General features: G+C 50.5%; 1 protein-coding gene across 4 annotated transcripts in view; it reads right to left on the bottom strand.

The window, feature by feature from the left end:
* syt1a (synaptotagmin Ia) overlaps window positions 1-10,176 on the bottom strand; it is a 53,798-nt gene that overhangs the window by 37,466 nt on the left and 6,156 nt on the right. For 3 of the 4 annotated variants that reach the window (XM_019893675.1, XM_019893679.1, XM_019893676.1), the window contains exon 4: window positions 2,646-2,698. The gene's annotated coding sequence lies outside the window, so the exon portion shown is untranslated. Of the gene's footprint in view, window positions 1-2,645; window positions 2,699-6,619; window positions 6,638-10,176 lie in introns of those variants that run through there. The other variant, XM_019893677.1, reaches the window with a different exon arrangement.

Here is a 10,176-nt window from a genome sequence, read left to right as displayed (position 1 = left end):
GTCTCCATGGTGACAGGATCCAAAGAGCCAGATGCACCTGTGTTAGATCAGACAGGATTTTTTTTTTTTTGGTGTTTGTTTTTCTGAGGGTGTATTATGAGAAGTGCCGGGACAGATCCGTAACCTCGTGTTTGCGCTGTGAAAAGTGTTAGGGCAGCGTCTCGGAGTTAGCCAAAGGGTCACGGGAGGGAAGTGCGGCAATTTGGATGTGATGTTTGGAGGTCGTGCCAAGGTCACGAAGCCCCGGCGGTCATGGCGAGGGGGGAGCACGCGGGCCGGTTTGCCAAACGAGGCCTCATCGTCGGCAACAGAGCAGCTCGCGGATCAAAATCGGCGCTCTGGAGAGAGCGCGGCCATCTCTTTGAGGAGCTCTTCCGCCATTTTCAAGCACACCCGAGAGCACTTGCAGCTCGCCTAGCACCTTTTCAGCCATGAAGCCGAACAAACACGGAATACGTCATGACACGGTGCCGTGAATGAAAGCAACACGGCAATCGTGAGCATGTTTTCGCCGCGGTTGCGTGGCTTTATTCTGGTTCATTCGGTTCAATGGATGCAAAAACATTCCAATTATAATCTAACTTCAGACAACAAAGTTTTATTTCTCTACTTTTAGCTTGCCTTGCCTATTAGTCGTTGAAGACTCATGTTGTCAAAAGTCTCCGGGGATAAGAGCGTGGTGTAGATTTACGTGTCACCCTAAAACCACGAGTCCGAGGTAAAAAAAAGAAAAACGCGTCAAAAAGTAAATACATTGCCGTAACCAACGTCGCAGTGCAGTCGTCAGCGTTGCTCGTCCGCGCTGTCTAGCGACGCAGCTCGCGAGTTTATTCTCGGAAAGGTGTGAGAAACCTGACGCGCTTTGCCGAAATATCTGTGCGCTTTCAGTTGCCATGGCAACCCGACCCGGCGTGACGCTAGCGGCGTGGAGGTCGCGCGTCGGGCTGACGGCGCTAAGAACGTCGTCGTCGTCATCGGTTGACTCTCAAAAGAGCCGCTTCTATGCGGAGGTGTCAGGCTGGATGAAGGGGAAGGGGAGGGCGGCTGTGTTTTGAGGGGGCCGCACAGGCAGAAGGTTGGCCGTCGTCACAACACCGCAAACAGACAACATGAATTACCCGTCCGTGTTCTTTTTTTTTTTTTTTTGCCAAGCTGAAGCCAGGGACGCATTTAACAAGCATCTGGTTGCTGGCTAAATGCCGCTCAGGTCGTCAAAACCCCCTCTCGGGTAATTCAACAACTGACGCTTCATGAAATCACGGAGAATTTCACATTTCAGATCGTGCGGCTGGTTTCAGTGTGTTTCTTTACTTTTAAGAGTGAATCACAACAGCTGCTTTAATTCAAATCTGGGACTGACTGATGTGGATTTTTCTAGAGGCAGATACTGAAAAAAATCGTATAACCAAGTCATCGGATGATTAAATAAAAACAGTATACGTTATGTCTGAAATGTGCTCTGTAAATACAACTCCTTCGCCTTGCCCCAACGATAAGCCGTTGAAGCAAACGGGCTCAGAGGATGCTCGCCGGGCGAGCGCAGAGCTGAGCGTCGGGTGTCGTGCGGCGGCGGCAAGCAGGGTCGACCTTTCGCGTTTGTCATATCTCCTCCAGCTCATGGCGACCGCAATGTGTCCGAGATGCTTTGGCTCACAGAGGACACATCAGACAACCACGAGGGAGTCGGGGGGTGGGGGCTCGGGGACCGGCCGTCCCCGAGGACAAGCCTTGTCTTCTCCGCCCGCGTCACCATCACGCCTTGATGCTTTGTGAGCGGTGGAGGCGACGGCGGCCTACAGCGCGAAGCGCGGACGACCGACCTACCGGGACCCGCCCTCCACGTTAAGGCACACACGACTGGCTGCCGTACGTAAAGGCGACAATTAAAAAGAATGAGGACTTAAGTTCAAGTGCGATGGAGGGTAACATTGACGGATGCCATTCGCCAGCAAGCGAACATATGGACGCACAGCCAAGCTCATTGCAGACAACCCCAACTCATGAAAAAAATACTTGCGGAACCACACAGACTGGCTTCTGCGACTCATACCGCATCCTCAAAGATGCAGACTCTGAGCACAGGTGCTTGTTTCTGTGCAGAAGATGACACGAGCTGGTGCCATCGTGCGGATTAGGAACGTAAAGTGCGCAAGTGTGACACGAGATGAGCTTGATTCATCGAAGCGGGCAGGAAATGAAATGGCAGCGCAGCGAGATTAAAACGGGGGCACGGGGAGATGCGGCGGCGGCGGCTTTCATTTTGAGACGCTGACCACGGGCCAAAAGAACGAAGGATGGGCGATTCCACCGTTTTGCGCGCCGCAGCGTCAGCGCCGAATATTTCATCGCAAATTGGAGCTCAACGCACTCGGTTACAGTTTGAAATCTAGCGGAGAAAATAGCGCACCGTATTAACGACCGCAGAGGTCGCGCCATCCCACCGCGACGGCTACGAGATTGCACGCCTCCAGATCTCATTACTGGGGAAGCAGGAGGACAAGGTCCGCATGTCCAATGAGCATCCCGACTCGCAGTGGGATCAACTCATTTGATGGAGATTGCGCGCAGATATCATCGCAACGCCACCGCCGGACTTTTGGAATTGCTCCGACTGACACCGCCTGTGACGTAACGGAGACACTTACGATTTGTTCACTCGGACGGGGTCCTTCCAGTCCTAGCTTGACAGCGGCGTTTGCTGAAAGAGACAAAAGGAAACCATGTCAAAGATGGGCTTCGCTCATGAACACAATTCATTCCATCGAATGACCGCGAGCGGGGGTGGAAGAAGACAGACGACGACTCCCAAGTCATCATCCGAGTCGCGGGAGAGCGACCTTCGGGAAGGTTTTGGCGACCATTTCGAGAGGCTGATTGATGGCTCATCCTCAAACCTCTGCTTCAACATTTTGTGCTTTGCGTTTCGCTCGCTTAATTGGTCATAAACACCGTCATGAGTTGTTGATAGGTGGCTTCTTATCAACCTGTGCTTCCTGCACCAGGCACTTGAATTTCTTGAGACGTTTTCCAGCAAGAACTGAGCGAAGGGGGACCAGAGGCGGTCGTCATGCGGAAGCCGTCGCCGCGGGGCTGATCGAGAGATTCCAATTACCAGCTGCCAGTTCGCCGCGGATGGCGGGAGGCCTCCGAGAAGCCTGCCGACTGGACCTGGGCCAAATATTTCAACACGAGTTACTTCCTCTGCCTCAGCCTGGCCGGTCAGCAGTGAGCGAGACGGGATGTTTTGGTGCTTTTGTTTGGTTGTTGGCTAAGGGTCGCCAAAGGTCAAACCAAGGCAAATGGATTGGTTTTCCTCACGCGCAGTTGTCTCCAATTCCATTTTTGTGGATTGAGAGCTCACATTTTCGTCATCGGTGGGCGCTTACGGGCCACTCCTGAGGTTAGCATTAGCAATATGCCAACAAGATGATGAGGAATGCGGCACACGCGCTCGGCTTGAACGGCACACAAGAAAATGAGGACAGCGTGTTGACAGACAGCGAGGACAATATGAGGCAGCGGCTCATCTGAGGGCGGAGATCTCAGCATCTGTTGATCGGGACGGGGAGCGTACAAGAACAACGGCGGCCGCGTGTTTTACAGCGGCCAAAATATCCGGCGTGGAGATATTGCACCGGGGAGGGAGGAGCTTTCATCACGCCGTCCTCTTTCTATTGTCTCCCGATGTATGCGCGCAACTTCTTTGCAGCTTCGGCAAACGGGCGGCGAGGGCCGCTTGAACGGCGCTCAAAGACTTAGGCGGAAGGCCGCGCCAAACCTTTGCACGAGGACGATGTTTGCTTACTTGAGCATTGGTTAATCACAGCGCCGAGAGTGCGCTGACGAGTTGTGTTCCGTTTTCAACCGAGGCCCCCGGTGTACCTGCTAATAAAGACCCGCTGTCTGAGAAGCAATCTTTCAGGCATCAGGCACGTTCCGACCTCCAGCAAACAAGCTTTTGAAGCCACTTACCGTAAAAGTGACGGCAATTAGAGCCAGACAAATGAGATAAAAACAGATGGTTGAGTCGCTTATGAGCAAAATGAAAGCGATTGCACGAGCGCCGGCTCGACGACGGCGGGAGCGGTCCGCGGAGGCGCCATCCCAGTCAAGCGCCGAGTCAACACTTTTAAGATGAGCGCATTGAAGACGCATTACAAAGTAGGTCATTGAAACGTGTCCTTTTTTAACATGCCCCCCCCCCACCCATCCGACGCTAAGCTAGCACAAAGGCCTTCTTAGTATTCTGCCGTTCTCTGGTCGGGGTATTAGTGGCGAGCCGACATGAATAATTCCGCCCGTGGAGGCGGCAGGAATTATTCAGTATTTTGCATTGTTTTTTTTTTTTTTTTTTTTTTTTTAGTCAGGGTGGTGGAGCTGAGCCTTACATGCCACATTTGTCTGTCTTAATGTGAAAACGTATTGTGATTGCTCTGCAAATAAAATGTTTTAAAAAATTAAAGAGACAGGCTGCGACGTGTCTAATTATGCCGCCGTTGTCACTGCACTACATTGGTGTCAATAGACAGAAAAAAAAAGTACTTGAAGCTCTTTTGTGCAGCGAACGTGCCAACGTCGCAATCAACACTTGCAAATTAAAAAGTAAATACGTGGCTGGAATACGAGTAATATGCAGCGGCGGTGGCACAAAAAGAATACTGCGTAATAATCTAGCACAATGATTGGGAAGAGATTGCATGTTTCTTTGTGCTGCCATCTTGGGGGTCAAAATGTGCATGGCGAGATACTAAAACCTAGTGAGTGGCTTCAGTGTGAATGAAGGACAAGTTGCTTGTTACGAAATCAATTTTTTCTGAACTCTACGTAAGGGCATTGGGTCCGATTGGTGGTGAGTGATGTCTTGTTTTGGTGGTCTGGAGTGTGGCCCTCCACGACCATCTGGGCTGAGTGAACGCCCTTGAACGCGCCACTCCAATCAGACGGTGTAATGACATTCAGATGGTGTGGCGGTGAGAGGATGACACTTTTGCCCTTGGATGGCCGCCGCGTTTGCATTTTAAGTCTGACTCTCACCTGTCATTTTTTTTGTGGCGTGTTGTTTTTGACACACGAGTGCCTCTTTAGCGCCGTGGTGAGGTAAGAAGACTTTTTTGCATAAGCTGAAGGCCCCCACGGTTTATTAGAGGAGACAAGCATGACCACGCGTGACGCCTCCGCGGGGAGGGTGACCCACTTTACGCCTGGCATCCATCAAAAAGACACTTTTCTTTGAAAGTGCCCCAACTCGGCAGGTGTTGAGGAGAAATTGCACTGAGCAAACACGGAATGTCTTCAAGTTGCCGTCAGTGAATTGGTGACTCTGAAATAACTTGGGCTGATGAGTTACATGCTGCTTCACCGAGACACGATTCACACGGCGCAAAATGTTCTGGCGAAGCCCACGACCATGTTGCTAACGCTAGGCGAGCCACGGGTATTTTCAAAACAGCAATCCCGCGCATTTTTGCGTTACAATTCACAAATGCACCCGTTTGCTGAAAACTCACCTATTTGCTGTTTTGGAATGACTTAAGATGCCACAAGAGGGCACCAAAGTACAGTGGGGTTAAGGAAGCATGTTGAAGTGATGCATCTCAACTGAAAGAAACTTTCTATCTCGGGAAGTAAGTTTAGCCTGGGTTGTTACGGAGAGTCTTTGCCACTTGCATGTATGTATGTTAGGGGACATTTAAAAAATTTAATAATGTGTAAGCCATTTACTATTAAGTACAATGTTATCAGATGAGTTTTAAATGATATACACATTTTGTGGGATGATTGCGTGTGACTGTTGAAACTATTCATATAGGTTGACATTTAACAACGTTAGTGAATTTTCTCATTTTCATTTTGGTGTCTCTGTTTTTCTAAATGTTGCATCTGTCACGCATAATGAAGTCATTATCCTAATTGCTTGTTTTGAAGACAATTTACATATTTGTCGGGTGGAATTAGCATGCTCGTGCTATTAAATGTCAGTTGCACAACTAAATCTAAAATTTCCTTTTAACGGATGAGAGGCAAACGCGTCCTGCTCATCTTAAAAATACGACACTGGGATGCAGTTGGCATTTGTGCGTCAGAAGCAGCTCACCGCCGGTCGTTAGACTTGCTTTAATCGAGTTTGTGGGACGAGCACATGGCCCGAGCGCTGCGCACATTTGGCTGCAAAGTGCAGGACAATCCAATTACAGAGCAGGGAAACCTTGTTTAGGAGCGCCTGCCTTCGAGTCGGGAATGCTTCAAGCAGACATACGGTATCATGGAAAATAGACTTTTTAATGTTTAGATACATATCGTTGAGTCTCTGGATCAAGTTCCCCCCCCCCAAAAAAAGAATCACAGTGTCAAAGCCAAAAGGTAAGCAGAGCTGCAGTGTTAGCGGCATTCCATTCTGATGACGTGATGGTAATTTTGGACTAAGCTGTTCCGGGGGTTATGTTTTTATTTCACCACAGCAAGAGGCATGCTGTAAAAAAATGTGTCTACAGTTCTTAAGTCTTGGGATATTACAGTCCAAGTTAGCCAAGACCGGATGGGGAAAAAAGCCAGGTGGACTTATTTCCTTTTATTTCAGCAGCACATTTGTGATTCTGAGCTGGCTGCGCGTTTTCATGACCTTTCGTGGCTCATTAAAAGAGTCGCCGCCGACTTCTCATCAAAGCCGACAAAAAAACGGAGCGACGTGGTGACGGCCGCCGCCGACATGTCAGGCTGACATCGGCGCCTTTTTCTGACTTTTCCCCTTTGACGGCGAGAGAAAGAAGAAAAAAAAAAAAAAAGGGCCGCGGATGAATAACAGCGTGGGCCGAAGGTTAATGGCCGACAATCAAAGCGGCCGAAGTCTGTGTGATGGAAAGAAAAAAAAAAAAAGTGCATCGCGCGGCGGGTCGCTTGAGTCAAACCTGGAATATCTTCATCGGCGAATGTTCTGCCCGCCCACTTAGCCCCTCATTAGTCGAGCTCAGCGAGGAGGTGGATGCTACATTAGCGCAGCTCATTTAAACGGGACATATTATGGAAAATTGGATTTTTAATTACCGGGTTTCGCCATGATGTCAAAGCCAAAAAGTAAACAAAGCTGCGTTACCGAAAAGTATTGGTACTTGACTAGCAAACAACATTTAATTCCGTTTGGTGAGCCAGTGCCGCCTCCAAGCCGCCAGACCTCCTGAATCCAAGGTTGCATTAGCCGAACGCTGTACCGAGGGGCTCCCAAGATGGGCCTGGGGGTCCTCCCAAGGAAAAAAAGAAATTAAATTAAAAGAAAAGAAAAAAAAAAAGACGAGTGCAATCAACCTCCCGTCTCTTCGATTGTAATTCTCCCGTTTCCGGTGCCCAATCGCATGCAAATGTAATTTATGCGGTGCCGGCCACCCACCCGGCCCATTTGCATGTGCAAATGGGCGGGGTGAGATTGAAGGAGCGCGACGTACCGTACCCGGCAACACATTTATATGCGGCGTTTTCTTTAGAAGCCTCGATGGAACGACGTGGCGCGCGAGCGGCCAGCATTTGATTGAAGCGGTAAACGCAGTCGGGCGCCTCCGTTCGGCTGCAAAGTGATCGTCAAAGGGCTAACGTGCCATCAAGCGGGCTGCCGGGCCACCAGTGAAGGTGATAAAACGACTGGAGTGACTTTTGCTGAGCTCCGAGCCTCCGTATTCAAATGAGTGCGCAAACAACAAAAGCCGAGGATTTTGTGCAAAGTTCCTTGTGAATTTTAAACAAGAAATATTAGCTCCAATGCGGACGTGTTTACTGGAGCGAGGTTCTGCAGGCTGGCAAGGTTGCCGTGTCCGCAGCTCGACTGTTTTCAACTTGATTTTGTTCCACTTGGCTAAGCTAGCGCATTTGAATGTATTTAGCTACATGCCCCGGGCCACGCTGCTTTTCCGTTCCACTTATTTGGTCGAAACGAGGCCCTTTGCCGAAAACGATATCCCAAAAAGGATTATAAATAATCATTAAGGATTCTTCCCGGGGCCGCCTGAGCGCAGGAAATAGAAAAAAAGGCCGCGCGGCGCCTTAGCGATGATGGAGGTCACAAATACAGATGTGCACCCGCGCTGTCTCCTTTGAGCCGCGTTGACGCGTGATTGATGGCGGCGATTGAGCGGCTGGCGGGAAAGGTTGACGCGATGACCGATGAGACGTCGGCGCAAGAAGTTCAGCTGTGATCGATGGCGTGACAAATACGCCGGTCGGGCCGGCGAAATTTAGGTCAAAGCGGAGTTAGCGCCACCGAGCCGAGGGAGAAGTCTGGCGCCGACTCTACAGATGAGCGCCCGCCCGATTCGAGCGCCCGCCGTCCCCTGAGACCAACAACAGCTGGCCGAGGCGCGTTTATTATGTCGACGCTACGCCCAAGTGGCGGCCATTATCATCTCGGGAATCCATTGCTTAAGAAAAGTCAACAAAGGGAACCAAAGCGGGCCTATTTCAGGCTGAAAAAGTTAATTTCTCAATTTACAAAGCAAACAACACAAAGCGGCCACGTGGAAAATCCACATCGCCTTCTCGCGGCATTTGGCTGCGTGGGTGAGGCGGCAGGGGAACATTTGCGCGTGCTGATTTAAAAAAGCAAATGTGGCAAAAGTTTGGGCACCCCCACGCTTGTTAGCATTAGCGTAACCTCGGCAACATTCGAAAAAAAAAGCCCTTTTTGATACCGTGACAGTGTGACTCGCGGTCAAGGGGGGCATCTTGGCGGGCGGGGGTGGGACGCTTTAACCTTTAAAGATGGAAAATAATAGCGGCGGCGAACCCCCACCTTGGTCGGGGAATGGAACGTGGTCACCGTCTCACCGCCGCCGGCTGCCAAATGTTTGCTTTGCCCGCTGCCCTTTTCAATTATTAACCCGCTTGTTATGCGAGCGTTTGCGGACGGCGTGCTGCGCAATAAATATTCTATCGCGTTCTTCTGTTGTGTCGCCATCCGCCGCAAATCCACATGCCAATTAACATTTCGATAAACCAGCAGAACGGGTGGCTTGTAAACACAATCCGGCGCTCGACGATCGAAATCTGGCGGATTAATAACGCTCGTTGGCAGTCAAGAGGTGAATATTCCCTCGCGATGACGCGCGCGCGCAGCTTTGCCATCCATATCCACTTTGGTTGTCGAAACGGCGACGAGGAGGGACGGCGGGCGGCGCACGTCTCCCATCAAGGCCGATTAGCTGGACGGCTTCAGACATTTTGGGGATGCGCTCGGGCCCGCTTGGCTTCTATTAGGCTTGCTTGTTTGGCCCCAGCTTGTGTTTGGAGCGCGCCTGCTCGTTGTTCAATAGGCGGCATTAGTGCTAAGTGAGAGGAATGAGTCGAGACAGACAGCGCACAAGGCAGAGCCGCTCGAGGTCAAACGTTTGCTTGGCGTCAATGAGCGAAACGCGACTCCGCATGATGTGAGTTGTTTAGCGGATGACGGGATCCGGATCCATTCGCCGTGATCTGAGGCGCAAATGGTCTCAAAAGTGAGAAAAACACCGGTGACGGTCCAGAGAGCGATAACGATGCTATATATGATCTGTAACCCCCCCAAAAAGGCTAAGTGCTGGAAAATAATGATTGCCAGACATGATGTGCAAAATGGTGACATTTTCACATCGAGGTGCGGTCACTTTTGTTGCCAGCAGTTGACACAGTAATGCTCGTCACATTTGCGGGAGCGTCAAGTGACATTCCACAAGCTGGAGAACGACAAGAACCACCTGCTCACAAAAATATTTGCGAGCTAGTGATAACGCCGGCTAATTTATGAATACCTGCAATTAGTTTCTTCCTTGAGCCGTGGGCCGCTTTATTCTAAAGTGATCCCCTCGTGAGCTTACAGCTGCGAAAAGCGCTTTCCCGCTGGGCTTATCGTTCCATCCTCATCCCTCAAGGTGACCTTGAACTCCAAGGAAAATCTGCGGCATGCGTCTGAGTGCCTCAATTCACCGTGACCAGAGATAACACTTGTACGCCGCGCTGCTAAACGGAGACGATCGATGTGCTCACGTATGGATTTAGGGGAGGAATGCGTGTGCTTATCGCGCGGCGAAGGCACCGAGGGCCTTAAACGCCAGCAGAGTGGAATTAGCCCGGGCAATATTTAACCCTTTGATGCTGCTCAGGGTCAGCTGGACTTGCTAAAAACAGCAAAAGATTGACCTGACAGGCGTAACACTAAAG

Source organism: Hippocampus comes, unplaced genomic scaffold, assembly GCF_001891065.2.
Source record: "Hippocampus comes isolate QL1 unplaced genomic scaffold, H_comes_QL1_v1.1 scaffold161, whole genome shotgun sequence".
Taxonomy (NCBI): Eukaryota; Metazoa; Chordata; class Actinopteri; order Syngnathiformes; family Syngnathidae; genus Hippocampus; species Hippocampus comes.
This window is presented reverse-complemented; position numbering and strand designations above follow the sequence as displayed.